General features: G+C 39.4%; 1 pseudogene; it reads left to right on the top strand.

The window, feature by feature from the left end:
- Positions 1-2,544: 2,544 nt before the first annotated feature.
- The window catches only part of LOC144255682 (3',5'-cyclic-AMP phosphodiesterase 4D-like), a 32,907-nt pseudogene continuing 18,032 nt past the window's right edge, over positions 2,545-17,419 (top strand).

Below are 17,419 nucleotides of genomic sequence, written 5' to 3'. Positions count from 1 at the left end.
TGTTTGTGTGTGTGTGTGTGTATTTCTATTTAATGGATGTTTTCAAAGGTGGATTTCATCTGTAAATCAAGATGTGTTGTCCACTCTCCAACCTGTGTGAGATTATATATGATATAGTATGTTTTTGAACATAGTTTCCTCTATGTCTTAAATTCTTTTATGGGATTAGATGAAGAGGGGGCTAGCTAGTCATAACTATAATCAAGTCCTTCAAGTTCATGTTTTTCAATCATAAAAATTAATATCAATTTTTTTAAAAAACACACAAAAATAGGAACTGAGTATCAAAAAGAGGGCTAGGAAAAAGAACTCAAATCTTCTGCAGTGCTTAGGAGGGAGAGTTCAATCCTTATGCCTAATTTAGATGATCAATAAGATTGACTTTTGGAGAGATTTAACTACATTGAGTTAGATCATATTTGTAACAATTATATAGAGAAGCAGTACTTTTTGAACATTCTAAATAAGCTAATTTAACACTGAGAAATAATTGCATTTCAAACATTTCTAAAAGATAAATTCACTGCTCTTCTCCAGACTTAAATGAGAATTTCTAGTGAAGCTCAACCACTTAAAGGCTGCTAAAGATAAGGAATGATGTATCTGGCTTTGGTCAAGTATCTTATATATTAAGATATTCTATATATTAATATTCTCTATATTAAGAGAAATACTAAAAGCATATTTAAAAGCCTATTTGGGCTGTTTCCAGTCAAAGGAAGATATGTTTAGAAGCAACTACTATGTCAGTACTGTCAATTCTTTAATAAGAGATGACCTAAGGGGAATGAAAATGCCAAGAGTAGTGTCTAAAGATGCTTAAGGGTATAGTACTCCAACAGTTGAGTTGCTATATGTATGGGTATATAAATATCTGAGGTGTTAACTGCTAGATGAATATCTTCACTGTTGACACAAGACATTAAGGCAAAGATACACAAAATATCCTAAAACTACAGAGAGGATGTATTCAAGGAAGAATAAATACATCTGCGATCCTAATAGAATACCTTTTTATATATGGTGGCAAAAGAAAATCTTAACATTCAGATACAGGTGAGATTGGACATGTTCAAGGTTGTATGGCCATAGGCTGAATGTCCAGATTCAACAGAAAGCAATACCCTTAAAGGAAAAGCAATCAAAATAGTTACAGTGGAAGTTAAAGGCAGAATAACAACTCAAAAAGGCTGAAGTTAAATAGATGTCAACTTAGAATTTTTTAGCTAGCAATATTAGACTTCAAAATTTCTAATATGAATAAAGATACTTTTAAGGAAGAGGAGAAAACATAAGAGAATTCGCCATCAATTCACCTGCTTTAAAGAAATATAAAAATAGTTCTTTAAGCACCAAATATTTGACAGAAGAAAAAAAAAACTGAGGCAGGAAGAAATGATGAGCTAAAATTAAATGGCAAATATGTGGCCAAATATAATTGAAAAACAGTGGGCATAATAGTTATGGTATTTATAAATTGCAATAAAAACATAAAAAACAGGAAGGGTATAAATTTTTAAGGTTCTATCATTTTTTTGGAAATAGTAAATGCATTATATATATTAGATTGTGATAAACCAAGGATGCATTTTGAAATCTCTAAGTTGTACATTAGCCACTAGCCACGTATGACTGTTGAGCATACATGATTAGACAAAATTTAAATGTGTTTAAGTGTAAAAGAATAAAATCATTTTATTAAAGATTTTTTTAAAAGCAGCGGATGTGCAGGGAAGTATCAAATCTTTGAAAATGTTGGCAATGCCGTGTGGTATCTTTGGATAAAACAAGCACTGTAGCTTTAGTAAAATAAGTTGCACAGTAATAAAATTCAATAATGAAAGTTGATGGGGTTTTTGTTTGTTTGTTTGTTTCATGACTTGGGAATTGGGCTGGCAATTCTGTGAATGCTGAGAACCAATAAGCCTTCTACTTTTTACTTGAAAAAAAATTGTAAAGAATATATTATGTAGTGTTTATTTAAGTTTTATTTTTCCACAGTTCCCCAAAAGTACTCAAATCTATTAAAGTTTACTTTGGGGTAAAATAATACCAATATTATTTATATATTCATTTCTGGTAATGATAAACCAAATGATAAAAATATACCATGCTTAGTCATGTGAAAACACTTTTGAGTGCTTATAAATTATATTTTTATCTAAATACCAATAATACATTTAAAGTGTATAATTGTTTTTACTATTAATTGTCATTGATTGTCAAAATCTGTGCTATTCAATGTCATAGCCACCAGCCACACACTATTTAAATTGAGAATAATTTTACGAAATTCAAAATTCTGTGTCTTGTTCACATTGACCACATTTCAAGTGCGTGGCAGTCACCTGTGCATGGCAGCCACTGTCACAAGTGACACAGATTATGGTTCTTTCCTATGATTGCAGAAGGTTTTGTTGAAGAGTTCTCCTCTAAATTGTCAAGGCAATTTAAAATTTTGGGGATGTATCTTTCTGTGTCCCAGGATACGCTTAAGTTATTTCACTTAAAATTTCCTCTTCTGTTATTTCATTTTACCTTTTGGTTTTTCAGTTTAAAAGGATGCTTAATTGGGAGCTCACCCATCTCTCTGAAATGAGCCTGTCTGGAAACCAAGTGTCAGAGTACATATCAAACACATTCTTAGGTGAGAATAACTCCATGCAGCTTAAATTTTTTCTTTTGAATTGTTTGCTTGCTTGTTTTTGGAGAGGGATTGAAGCACCAACTCATTTTGGAAATCAAATAAGTGTCAAAAATTCCATTTGTATTTATTATCTTAATAATTTGATACTGTAAACTTCTAAGCCTTAGAATATAAGGTAACAAAGTAATTTTTTTTATTTACTCAGTGGTGCCAGGGATTAAATTCAGGTCTTCACACATACAAACATTTTACCACTGAGCTACATCCCTAGACAGTTTTTTTTCATAATACAGAACAGTACAATGTATTTTATAAGATATTTATGCATGCATTTGACAAATTTTTCTTAAATGCTTCCCTGGCTGGGCACTAGGTACTTAATGATAAATTAGAAATAGTCCTGCCCTTGATGATTTGATTGTCTAATGCACACCATGCCTGGCAATCTGGTGAGCAAGTACAGGGCAACTGCTAAAGAACAGTGTGCTAATAATAGCTGAAAGTATGATGTTCTGGGGCAGCCCCTCTACCTCATCAGGAGAAAGTGCAATAAGTGAAAATCAGTAATTTGAACAAATCCTTGATTTAAATTTACTTTCAAAACAAAACTGTTCTGATGGCTGATTGGCACATTACTGAACAGACATGAATGGGTAGGTTTGCTGACTGCTTGAAATAGTGGAAGAATGAATGTACCAAGATATCTTGATTTTACTGTAGAAAAAGATAAAGAGCATTGGTGTAAAATCACTTAATAACTTATAATTGGAATTCTCTGTGGTTCCCATAAAACTTGGTTACATCATAATTTATCTAATGTGGTATAGAAAAAGAAAGGACCTGAGGTATTCAAGTCATTTTTTTTTTAATTTACCTCGTCAAATGTCAAAAGGGACTACTTCCCTTTGAATTTTTTTCCTTAGAAAGCTTACTTCTATAATAACAGGAAATAAAGGGGAAACCTATATTTTCTTTCAAAAAATGGTGCTTCAATTCCCATAGTCTGATCGGTTTTAATTAGCTGTTAGATTTGTACACTGCTATTTTTATTATATTTGTGTTTGAAGTTTTTATTATTTTGAAGTATGTGTTGAACATGGAAATCCTTAGTTGGCAAGAGCAGTTTCAAGCCTCTAGGTTATTGTCATACAGTAATGGAGTTGATGAACAGAGTAAATAATCAAGAATTGCACTTTCTGTGAGTCTGCTGTCATGATTAAGTCTTGCATGATTTTTTTCATTGGGTGATCTATCAGGAAGTAACCACTGGGCATTTGATATTAATTAGTTTATTATGGAATTTATTTGCTTAATTTTGTATGTGAGGATATCAAGTTTTCATCAAATTATGAATATTCAACTCTATTAGAAAAGTATAACTTGTAAATATTTCCCAGTGATTAATTATATCCTGCCTAATTATGCATGTTGTGTTTTTTAAAGTAGAATTCATAATAATTGTAGAACAATTTCTAAATTTCTTAAGATAAGCAACATGAAGTGGAAATTCCTTCTCCAACTCAGAAGGAAAAGGAGAAAAAGAAAAGGCCAATGTCTCAGATCAGTGGAGTCAAGAAATTGATGCATAGTTCTAGTCTGACTAATTCAAGTATCCCAAGGTTTGGAGTTAAAACAGAACAAGAAGATGTTATGGCCAAGGTAAGATAATATCAGAGAGCATAATCATAAGTATGCAGTGATGTTTTGCATGAATTTTGATTTCTTCTCTTTTAAATAGATGGAAAAGTTCATTAATTTATAAGTTTGTTTTGAAAATGGAAAAGCACTTTATAAAGCTCTTTCAGTTATTTGAATTTATTAATATGTGGATTTAGACAGGTGGTTTAGTACACATTTCTTACTTTTTTGTATCTTCATTTGATTTTTGGTCTGAAGAAGTTAGAAGTCTGTCATCTCTTCTGGGTTGTACAAGAATAGTTAAGTTTCTGTGAGTAAATATTATCCATTGAAGAAATGCTTTGGGATTGATATTCAAATATTCAAAATCTGTGAACGTGATGTGTTGTCAGAATTAGAATCTAAGCAACGCTTCACCGTTTTCAGTACATTTAAGTAAATTTTCCTAAAGTTTGCTTTTATTTTTATGGTATATTGCTTATATTTAAAATGAGTCATTGTTTAAAAATATCTAACAATTTTTTAGATTTTTAAATATTTGTGTTTCATTGCCTCATGTTCTTCCACTTTCTAATTATTTGGTGTCATTTTTCAATGCCAGGAACTAGAAGATGTGAACAAATGGAGTCTTCATGTTTTCAGAATAGCTGAGTTGTCTGGTAACCGGCCTCTGACTGTTATCATGCACACCATATTTCAGGTATAGCAGTTCTATCACATCTCTTTTGTGCAGGGACTGACTGTTGAGTCTATGAAAAGTGTATGCATTTTGTCTTCCTTATCACTCACCCTTTTTGTTAAAAGTATTTATATTTTAGTTGTAGTTGGACACAATACCTTTATTTTGTTTATTCATTTTTATGTGGTCCTGAGGATCAACCCAGGGACTGACTCTCACATGCTAGGCAAATGCTGTGACTCTGAGCCACAACCCCAGCCCCACCCACCCTTTTTTGTTGTTGTTCATTTTGATAGTATCTTTTCCCTTATCTGTTCCTTTTCCAAGGGACAAATAAAGGTAGAGAAATGTGGAGTGTGGATAAAACACAAATAAATTTTATTTTTGTTTTTTTTTTCCATCTAAGAAAAAGATGTGATATGGGAGAATGAAGGAATTCATTAAAACAACAGTTTAAGATTCATCTTCATGACCCTGACTTGCATAGGGAATGGAATGCTAACTTTAAAAAATGAGTAACTTCCCTGCAGACTAACCTCAGAACATAATTTCTTTAATCTGCTACTACCTTTTCCATATCCACTACATTTTCTTGTGGAGCCCTTGCCTCAGCTCAGAGTGAGATTTAAATGAGAATTTGAGTCTGTTACTGATACACTGGGACTATAATGGGAAACTCCAGTTCTAGAATGAGGTTGGAGCTGGTGGGGCTGAGGCTGGTGCCTCCATGGTCATGGGATACTGAAGCTCTTATAGTAGGCAATACATTCCTGAGACCTTAGGTTTGGATAAAGCAGTATTGTCCTCCAGAAGGACAACTCAACTCTGATATTGTCCCATAAGTTCCTAGATCTTCCCAAATATTTCCATGTCTCTCACTGCACATAGGAAAGTGCTATTCTGTTTCTGAGTCATCTGGAGGAAGCCCTGGTGGTTGTGTGTGTGTGTGCGCAAGGGGGGGTTGTTTGTTTGTTTTAACATTCTGTGTGAAACATTTTTTAAAAAAAATATAAAGACAAAAATGTTACAAGGATATCTTCTCCTACAGGAACAGGATTTGTTAAAAAACATTTAAAATTCCAGTGACACTCTAATTACATACCTTATGACCCTTGAAGACCATTACCATGCTGATGTGGCCTATCATAACAACATCCATGCTGCAGATGTTGTCCAGTCCACTCATGTGCTACTGTCTACACCTGCTTTGGAGGTAAATCTGTTTTCAAAAACCTTAAGAACACTAACTTGCCAATCATGAGTGTCTTAAACTTTCAAACTGAGGAATTTGTGATGCATATAGTAATTGGCTTTATTGGAAATATGTTGACTTACAGGGGAGAAATGTTGTGGTTAATAAAGCAGTTGCAGCTTTGATGAATTTGTCTGTAAAAGTGGATCAGAGATTTAGGGATTCATCTGTTTATATTTCTTCTTTTGAAATGATCCAGTGGATATGTCATAATGAACATATGGACATTTGTTTGTTTTCTGGAAATTCATTTTGATGACTTTTTAAGTTAGAGTTCAAAGAATGATTAATTTATAAAATGTAAACAGTGAATGCATTGATATTTTCCATAGAATTTATTAGGAAAAATACTTTAATTTTTTTTAAATCCTAAGATGTTGTTCTGCTAAGTGTTTACTAAAGCAATTTGATTTCCTTAATCATTTTTGGGAAAGATTCTCTTTTTGGATATAGTTTGCATTGTTCTCAGTATGAAATTGTGTTAATACCTCATCATTCAGATGAGTGGTTTTCAACTGTAGATGATTTCTTGCCCCTTTCCCCCCTCCCCTCAGCTTCTAGTGACACTTGAAATGCCTGGAGAAATTTTTGGTTGTATCACATTTTTTTTTATATATGTTACTGGCATGTCATGGTCAAGCCAAGAATTCTTCTAAGTATCTATAATGTACCAGTACAGGACATCATCACACATAGTGTGACCTGACACAAAATGTGAACAGTGCTGAGGTTGAGAAATCCTGATTTGGATACAAGAAAAGAATTTCCCATGTCTTATTAAGACACTCTTTTTTTTCTATTTTTTTAAAAAAGTATGATGATCCTCAGATATAATGAAGTTGAAATATTTTCTTCCAGAATTATGCTTAAAAAGTTTATAGGTACCTCATTAGCTAAAAGTCTGTTCAAAATACATGGTGATTTGAAGGTTTGTTTTCCATCTAAATTCTAGGAAGTCATTTGTCATTTTATTAATACTTTTTATTCATATCCTTATAGAATAGTAATATTGATATTATCTGATTTTCCAGGCTGTGTTTACAGATTTGGAGATTCTTGCAGCAATTTTTGCTAGTGCAATACAGGATGTAGATCATCCTGGTGTGTCAAATCAATTTCTGATCAATACAAGTAAGTAAAGTTCACTGATTTTTTTTCAGAGCAAATTTTTCTGAGGATCTGTGTAAATTTTTTTTCAGGTCTATAAAGTTCTTTGGAGATGTGTAAATATGTGTTTTAATGATAGTGTATGTTAATGTAATTTATCTCTGAAAATTATCATTACATCCCAAGAGGCATTATGATGTTTGAAAATATGTGTTTAGGACTTCTCTGAAAATAATATGTTGCTATTTCACTAGATAAGGATAATAAGGAGAATCAAAAGTAAAAATGGGAAGAGACATTTAGGTAGCTATGCTGCCTTTAAAGGTTAAAAAAAAGCAAAGGTAGGTGAAAGTGAGTGCTAGTAGACCTTTACTTTATGTAGATCATCATTTCATCCCTTCAGAGGTTGTAGCTCACCTTTCCCCACCCTCAGCAGGCCCAACCCTCTTCTTTCCTTTTTAAATCTTGTAATGAGGATGACAGGAACTTCTCTCTTAATTTGATTCTTTAATCATTAAGTCTTTTTCTCCTCAGTGGTAACCTCTCAAATCTGTATAAAAAGTCATTGGTGAATTTGGAAATATAAGGATGGTAGGACTGTTCAATGTGGACATCTCTGAGAGCTGCACAGCAAGCCTCTGTAGGAAATGTTGAGGTGATGTTCCACCTCTTCCTTTGGAAAGAGCTTAGGTTTACAGAAGTTATTTGGTTATTGAAGTCAGTAGGTAAATTACTTAAACATTTACTGCGATTTAATTCCTTGCCACTAAAATATATTGATATTATAAATTTAATTTTATATATGAAAAAAATGCAAAGTTGTTGAAAATGTTTTTTTTTCATGTTAATAATCTGCCTTCTTAAAAGGGAAATCAAAATTTTTATTTTAAGATAAGAGAAATGAGGATATAGGACTATCTAGGATCAATGGCTATCCCTAGTAAGAAAACACACTAAGTAGATTTAAGTTGTGAGATGAAGATAACCAAGAGGGATATCTGCCCAAGCAATAATTAATTGGCCAGTTGAATATGGATACCCCCTTGTTTCTTTTCCAATCTTAGAATAAAAAGGAAATAGACAAAAAAAATTTTTTGGAAAAAAAAATCTGCCCTTTTTTACCTTCTGCTTGAATTTGTGGATAATAGTCTTCCTATATGTGATAACCATTTAGCCATGTACAATTCTGGATGCTTACTGTTTATTTCTTATACTTGGCTGTACTCAGATCTAAAGAGAAAAATTAAATGCAATCTTGCTTTGAGACACTTAACTCACACTTTAGGATTATTTAAATCTATTTATCTTTGAGACACTTAACTCACACTTTAGGATTATTTAAATCTATTTATCTTTCATTTAACAACCTCTGTCCTACCTTACAGTAAAGTACACTTTAGTGATCCACATATTTAAAGGATTATAACAAGTGTCCAGAGATGTGTGGTTAGAAGCTTGGTTTAGGAACTTATTTATACAGGTTAGGTCATTTAAGCTAGCATAGCCCATCTACAGATAAATTTAATACCCATTGAAGTTTAAGAGGCACTGAAACAGATGATGGAGAAATTTGGAGGATGATTATAAATACTGAGAGAGTAGCCAGAGATGTCCACTTAAGCTCATTTTTTCTGGTCACCTACTTGGGGTGGAAAGATGACAATCCTGAACCTGAAAGTTCCTTGCTACCTGTGATGCTGTGATGATCTTCTTTCTATCGGGAACACAGGAAAGCTCACAATCCACAGAGGAGCTTAGGTTGGATTGCTAATATTTTTGATGTTAGAGTGTAATGGGACTGTGTTATTCCCGAGCAAACGAATCAGCATTGTCATTTGGTGTATGAAAGTATCCCATGGTTGATGATAGTAACAGGGCATGATCAGAATTACTGCCCTAGTAAGCTTTTGACAAGGGATCATGTGAGGTATGTTCTTTTATTTTCCTTTGAAGAACACAGAAAGGGCTTATTAGCTGGTAAAATAAAAAAGTTTTATCTTCATAACATACAATAAAGAAATCTCTCATAACTAGTAATAAATAGCTTTGTGAAATTAACAATATTATACATTTATTTACTTTTAGTACCAGTGATTAAAATTAGGATTGCTTAACTCCTGAGCCACATCTCCAGCCTCTTCATTTATTTATTTTTTTTTATTTTGAGATAGGGTCTTGCTAAGTTGTGGAGGCTGGTCTCAAATTTGCAGTCTTCCAGGCATGTGCCACTTCTCCTGACAATTTGTTTTTGATCTGCTATAAATGTCTTTTTTTTTCCTTAACAGACTTAAGTTGGTATTTTCTCCTACATTTATAGATGAGTTGAGTATCAGTGAGTCAGACTAGCACTAGCTCTGCTCTTGGCTCAGAGCTGGAACTCCAGTCTGCCCAAAACCAAAGATTGAATCCATTCTTTATAATAAGGAACCTAAAAAGTCCTGATTATAAGATGTATAAATCCAGAGTTGGAAAGTTATCTGCTATACTATAAAGGAGACTGTTGAGTGCAGCGAGGTAAAGGGATACCTTGGGTTATGTGGCTAATCTCAGAGGAGCACTAGGGCTCACTGGGATGGTTCACAGTGCAGTTATGGTCCTGCTTTTCAGTTGTGATCCTGGTTCTCATGAATCATTTGATGTGTGTTACTTTGGGGTGCCAAATGATTTGACACTAATTGTGCTTGTACTCACTCTAAGCAGCTTGGGGGTTCTAAAACCAGAGAGATCTTTTCTGCCTGGCAGAATTGGTTGAGCTTTAATGAAAACTTGGGGATATAGAGGAAAGTGACATAGAGAAATTGAAGTTCCACATGGGAAGCTCCTTAAGTCTTTTATTTTTAAGGATAATATAGGTAATTAAACCTGTAAAATGTGTACTATATCATCAAGTCTTGAATAGAACATTCTAGAATGTCATTAAAAATCTATTTAACTTCACAGCTTTATCTTCTGGGAAAAAAATAAAGCACTATCAAAAGTACAAAATATATATAGCATTGCATTTTCCTTGGAAAAGTATCCTTTTTTGTTTCTATCAAAGATGGCCAAGTTGTGGGGATAAAGACTTATTTACATTAGGTACATAATCAAAGCATATATATTTTGGCTTCTAAGAGCAGAGAAGCATCGTATCATATTAAGGTGAAGTTATATCTAAGAACCAGTGCATATACTTTTTAATTTCTCTGATGTAATTTAAAAATACAGTTCCCATAGTCATATTAGTGAATTATATAGAGAGTTTTGTTTTTCTACATAAACCTAACTAACATTTAAAAGAAGGCAAATTCATTTTTAACAAATGTGGTATAGTTGTAACTATTGAGATTATTTTATCCAATAACAATGTATTTAAATTTGGTTCTGGGCACTATGAATTCAGGGTGGCCAAAATTGAGCGTTGGCTATTAGGAACCTGCATTCTGCTGGAAAAGACGTGAACATGTGGCATGTGATGGTGTTCAGGGCAGTGGAAACAGTGCAGGCTTGTGGCACAGAAAGAAGAGTTGAGGGAGTGAGCAAGCAGCTTAAACCCTTGGACTCCAGCACCAATATTAAGTTAAAACCACCACTTCCTCTCCCCATTTCAAGGACAAATGTTATGTTCAGAAGTCCTTTTGAAGACTTTTGCTCTTGTCTTTCATAACTTAGAGTCACAGTGTAGCCTGCTGTCATTTTCAAGCTCTGGGTTCAACATAGTGAAGCTGTAGTAACAGTGAGAGGCAGTTCTTACTTGTGGTATCCATACCCAGTCTTCACCCCAGTCCTAAGCATGCCAGCCCAATCTCCTGTTGTAGGCTTGGATCCACCACACGGATGTTCTTACCTTCACATTAAGGCCCAATCTTCTCTTGCTCCTGTGCCTTTTAAACAGGCTCTTACTGTTGAAAAAATTGTTTCCAGTTTCCCTTCTTAGACTGAGCTGATGAAATGAGGTTTCCGCAGTTTGCGGAGGAAACTCCTGGGGGATTACCAGAAGCCCCCACATTTCTGTTAGTTACTGGCATATAATCCTCCCAGGAGTTTGGTAGGGGTTGTTCTTACTTTACAAATGAGAACAAAGGAAGAGAGGTGGGGTGCTGATTTCATAGCCAGGTCTGTTGGATTTCTAAGCTCAGGATCATTTAACCTCAAACCCTGATACAATGAATATGCACTTAATTTACTCTTAAAAGTGTTTTTCATCAAGAAGATATAAGCAGAGGTATATATGGAATGGATCTGCAGTTGTACTAAAGCACAAGAATGCCATTCAGGGGCCTATGGTCTGAGGATGGGAGAGTAAATTTTATTTACAACTTAACCAGGCTTAGGCGTGCCCAGCAGCTGGCCAAAAATGATTTGGGGTGAATCTGTGAGAATGTTTTCAGAAGACATAAGCATTTGAATCAGCAAATTAAGTAAAGGTTATCGTCATCATTGTGAGTGGACATCATCCAAGCCACTGGGGACTGAACAGAGTAGAAGATATGGAAAAAGGCAAATTCCTGTTTTCAGTTTGAGCTGGGATATCATTCTCTCCTGCTCTCAGATATCCATGCCACTGCTTTTGGGGCCTTCAAACGTGAACTGGGACTTACATCAATTACTTTCTCCACTCCTTCCATTCCCTCCCCATTCATTCCCTAACTCAGATCTTCAGACTGAATCGCAACCCTAGCTAGCTCTCTTGCTTCTCCAGATCCTGGGACTTATTCGCATCCATAATCACCTGAGCCAGTTCCTAATAAGCACATTGAAATATCTATATCTCTTTATCCTACTGGATAACCCATAGTAGATATTTTTTAATTAAGAATGTAGAGGAAGAAAGTTTTAAGGATGACTTTTCTGAATTAATTATGGGGTTTCTGGAATTGGCTTTTTAATCTGATTAAGTTTGAAGACAGCAGTGCTGTTTCCAGTAGGAGAGAAAGCACTGATAGTCTGTGGGGAGAACTGTTTATACATAAAATATCTGCCTTGAATACTCCCAATCAACCACTTACATTTGAAGCAAGGAGCGAAGTGATTCTGCATATGATACTCTCACACATTTTTAGGAAACCCAGGAATGTAATAACATTGATTGGTTACTCCTGATGTCAGTGAATCAAGTGGTGGAGTAAAGGGATGGCTTGAGGATTGGAATTCCCAGATCAAGCACCACCATCAGTGGACTAAGTGCTTCTAGGTGTGCCAGCCCTCTCCTCTGTAGCTGCAGGGCTGAAATTGCTGGAAATCAAAGGCAGAACCTTCTCCTGTTATTGGCTAAATACAATGCAAAACGAGCTCCCAGCTTCCCAGGATGTCTACTGGAAAATTGAGGACATTGATTAGGAAATAAATCCAAATAAAATTCAAGGGCCTTCTGCCTTAGTGAAATTTCTAAGGATCCAGTGGTATGGGGCATGGTAAGATATCTCTTCTAAGAAGAGGGATAAATTGTTACATCTGGCTCCTCCTACAACTATGAAGAAGGCACAATGCCTAGTACCAGTTAGGATTTCAGAGGAAACTTACTTGTTTGGGTGTGTTATTCCGGCCAAGTGATCTAAAGAGCTGCTGGTTTTGTGTGGGGGCACAGAATAAGAGAAGGTTCTGCAGAAGTGCAGGCTGCTGTGCAGGTTACTCTGCCACTTGAGCCATATGATTCAGCAGATTCAGTAGTTGTGCCATGATTCACTTAGAGCTGCCAAAGGCTGCCCACCCTCTAGAAGCAACTGGCTTGATTAGAATGGCGGAATGGCCTTTTGAAGCCTCAGTTGCAGCACCAGCTAGGTGGCAATACCTTTCAGGCCTAGGACAAAGTATTCTAGAAGGCCATATGTAATCAAAACCAGTGTTCAGTATCTAATGCTACTTCTCCCATAACCAAGAGTCACAAGTCCAGAAATCAAAGATCGACATGGAAGTAGCACTATTCACTATTACCTCTAGTTACCCCACAGGCAAAATTTTGTTTTCTCTTCTGGCAACATTATGCTCTGTGTCCCATAGGTCTTAATTCCTTAGGGAGTAATGACTAGGAAGCATGACAATAATTCACTGACCTAGAAGTAATTCCCCTTTGGATTCCTTATGTCTCCAAATGAAGAAGAGACCAAGAAAGGAGTTACAGTGTTAACTCTGAGGACTGATGTGGACTGTCAAGGGGAAACTGGGTTATTACTCCACAGTGTAGGTAGGGAAGAATGTGTGTGTGGAATACAGGAGATTTCTTATGGTATCTCTTACATTACTATGCCATTGTGAGTTAGGTCAACCCAAACCAGGTGGAAATACTAATGGCCCTTCACAGGAGTGAAGATTTGGGTCAACCCAGTAGAAAAAGAACCATGACTAGGTACTTTCTAAAGGAAAAAGAGATAAAGAATGAGTAAGAGGAGAATGTGGTTATAATTACCAGCTATGAGCACAAGACCAGTTATAGAAATGAGGACTCTAATCATCATGAGTACACCTTTGTGTATGTAAATATACTTATATTGGGAAATTTTCTTTGTTTTTCCTCCTTTTCCCTCATCATGCAATATAAGATGTTTTGACTTTACATTAGTTTTAAGGTATTGTTAATTTTGCATCATAGTATTTAAGTTGTGGAATATCACAAGAAGAGTAAACATCATTCTAGAGCTTTACCTCTTATGGAGAAGGGGTACTGTGTTCATAATTGTACCATGTTAGGTGGAATTGTGACCTTATTATTGTCTTTATTTGGAGACTAAATACAGCTTAAGGAAATGCATATAGGTACCAGTTTGGCAAGGGGTGAACCTTGTGATGGGTAATTTTATGTGTGGCTCGACTAGGCTAAGGGTTGCCAACATGGCTGGTAAATATTCTTTCCCGTGTGTCTTTGAGGGTGTGTCCAGAAGGGATTAGCATTTACATCAGTAAGTCGAGTAAAGAAGATTCCCCTCACCTGTGCAGTAGGCATCACTAAGTCCATTGAGGGCCTGAATGAAACCAAAAGGTGGAGGAAAGGCAAACTCACTTTCTGTTTGAGTGAGGATATCCATATTCTCCTGCCTTTGGACATTAGTGCTTCTGGTTACCAGAGAGAATTTACACCAGTCTCCCCATGCTCCAGTTCTCAGTGGTCACACTAGAACTGAATTATACCACTGGCCTTTTCTGCTTCTCCAGCTTGCAGATGATGTCCTCACTGGCTTGCATAATTGCCTGAGCCAACTCCTATCATTCAGTATTTTGTTATATTATTGAGAACATGCACTTAGTCTGTGTCTGCCAAATGAAGTACATGACCTCAGTTAAGTGGTAGTACCTTCCCACCCTCTACCCCCATGCCAGTGAAGACTGAGAAATAGATTAAATGGTCTTTATGCCTTCATTAGTAGCATTATATTGAGAATGTTGTAATTTACTCTTGATGATCCAGGGTAGTTCTTACAAATGAGCATAATCAGTCTCTCTGTAATAAAATTGTGGCTTTGGATTTGTAAAGAAATGCATGGTCCCTCAATAAAATAGAGAATGCTTTATATAGTTATTAGTGTGTGCCAGGTACTGAATGGATCATGTTTATCATTTCCTGATTCACTACTAGTGTTCAAGGCTCAAGACTTCTTGCTACACTTCTTGGCATTGCATGATCCTCACATAAAAGTTGTAGGGCAGAGAATCCACAATTATCAGGAATATAAGACCTTATGCTGTAGACATGTTGCTATGCTAAGAATAATTCCATATTCCGCTGAGTTTATCAGGTCTGGAGGCAGCTGAGGCCCACAGAGTGAAATGCCCCTCCAGGTGTCAGTAACATTGGAGTCCACTCTTAAAGGTTCCAGTGTTATTTCTGCTCCTTCATTATTCAATGTATTTTCTTCTTGTTATTATCATGTAATGGTAAGGGTGGCAGGGCCCAGGGAAGTAGGACCAGGTGGAGCAGGGTACAGGGGGAGCAGGGCCCAGGGGGAGTGGGGCCCAGGGGGGACCAGGGCCCAGGAGGAGCAGAAATAGGGGAAGCAGGGCCCAGGGGAGCAAGAATGGGGGACTAGGGCCCAGTGGAGCAGGGCCATGAGGAGCAGGGCCCAGGGGGAGCAAGACCAGTTGGAGCAGTGCCCAGGGAAAGGAAGACCATGGGGAGCAGGGCACAGGATATAAGGGCTAGGGGGAGCATAGGCTGCAGGTGTAAGGCCAGGGGGAGCAGGACCAGGGGAGCAAGGCCTATGGGGAGAAGGACCAGGGGGAGCAGGGCCCAGGGGGAATGAGGCACAGGAATCCAGGGCAATGGGGGAGTAGAACCAGGAGTAGCAGGGTCCAGGGAGTAGGGTCATGGGGAGCAGGGCCAGAGGGAACGGGGCCCAGAGAAGCAGGACCAAGGAGAGCAGAGCCAAGGGGGAGCACGACTCAGGGGGAGTGGAGCCCAGGGTGGAGCATGGCCTAGGAGAGCAGGGCCAGGAGTAGCAGGGCCCAGGAAAAGCAGGGATCAGGGCAAGCAGGGCCCAAGGTAGCATGGCCCATGTGGAGCAAGAGCATGGGGAGAAGGGCCCAGGGGGAGCAAGGCCCTGCGGGAGCAAGGTGCAGGGGAACAGGGCCCAGGTGAGCAGGGCCAGGGGGAGGAGGGCCCATGGGGAGTAGTGTCATGGGGAGCAGGGCCCAGGAAAGCAGGACCAGAGGGAGCAAGGCCCAGGGAGCAGGGCCCAGGGGGAAAACGGCCAGGGGGAGCAGGGCCAGAGGGAGCGGGGCCAAGCGGGAGCAGATCCCAGGGGGACCTGGGCCCAGAAAGAGCAGAACCAGGGGGAGAAGGGCCTAGGGGAGCAGGACTGGGGAGAGTAGGACCCAAGGGAACAGGGCCAGGGGAACAGGGCCCAGGAAGAGGAGAACCAGGGGGAGCAAGGCTCAGCAAAGCAGGGCTAGGGGGAGCAGAACCCACAGGGAGTAGGACCAGGGGGAAAAGGGCAGGAGAGCAGGGAACATGGGGAGCAGGTCCAGGGGGAGCAGGCCCAGGGCGAGTATGGCCCAGGGGGAGCATGGTCAAGGGGAGCAAGGCCAGGGGGAGCAAGTCATGGGAGCAGGGCAGGGGGAGCAGTGCCCAGGGAAGCAGGAACATGGGGAGCAGGAATCAGGGGTAGCAAAGCCCAGGGGGAGCGGGACAAAGGAAAACTGATGCCCAGGCAGAGAAGAACCAGGGAGAGCAGGGCCCAGAGGAGCAGGGCCAGGGGGAAGCAGGGCCCTGGGGAGCAGGGCCAGGAAGTGCAGGGCCCGGGGAAGCAAGACCAGAGGGAGCAGGGCCAAGAGGAGCAGAGCCAAGGGGAACAAGGTAGGGGGAGCTGGGCCAGAGGTATGGGGTCCGGGGAAGCAGGACCAGGGGGAGCAGAGCCAAGGGGGAGCAGGGTTCAGGGGGAATGGAGCCCAAGTGGGGAGCAAGGCCCAGAAGAGCAGGGACAGGTGGGGCAGGGCCCAGGAGGGAACAGGTTCAGAGGGAGAACAGCCCAGGGGAGCAGGGCCAGGAGGAGCAGGACACAGGGGGAGCAAGGCCTAGGGGAGCAAGGACAGGGGGAGAAGAGTAGGGCGCAGGGAGCAGGGCCAGGGAGAGCAGGTCCCAGGGGAGCATATACCAGGGAAGCAGGGCCAGGGAGAGAATGGGCCAGGAGAAGCAGGGAACAGGGGCAGCAGAGCCCAGGGGAGTAGGCCCAGGGGAAGCATGGCCAGGGATAGCAGGGCCAGTGGGGCAGGGCCCAGGAAAAGCAGGTAACAGAGAGCAGGGAGGCCTACGGGGAGCAGAGCCAGGGGATTATGGCAGGTGGAGCAGGGCCCATGGGGAGCAGGACCATGGTTATCAGGACCAAGTGGAGCAGAGCCCAAGGAGAACAGGACCAGGGAATTAGGGCCAGGGGGAGCAGGGCCCATGGGGAGCAGTGCGAGGGGTAATAGGGCTTGGAAAGTAGGACCAGAGAAGCAGGGCTCAGGGGAGTAGGGCCTAGGGGAGTAGGGCCAGGGGAAACATGGACAGGGGTAGCAGGGCCAGAAGGAACTGGGCCCAGGGAAGCAGCACCAGGGGGAGCAGGGACAAGGGGTGCAGGGCCCAGAGGGAGCTGGGCCCAAGGGGGAGCAGGACCCAAGGGACTAGGGCCAGCAAGAGCAGGGCCCA

The sequence above is a fragment of the Urocitellus parryii genome, chromosome 7 (assembly GCF_045843805.1).
Source record: "Urocitellus parryii isolate mUroPar1 chromosome 7, mUroPar1.hap1, whole genome shotgun sequence".
NCBI lineage: Eukaryota > Metazoa > Chordata > Mammalia > Rodentia > Sciuridae > Urocitellus > Urocitellus parryii.
The sequence above is the reverse complement of the archived record's forward strand: the minus strand, read 5'-3'. Positions and strand labels throughout refer to the sequence as shown.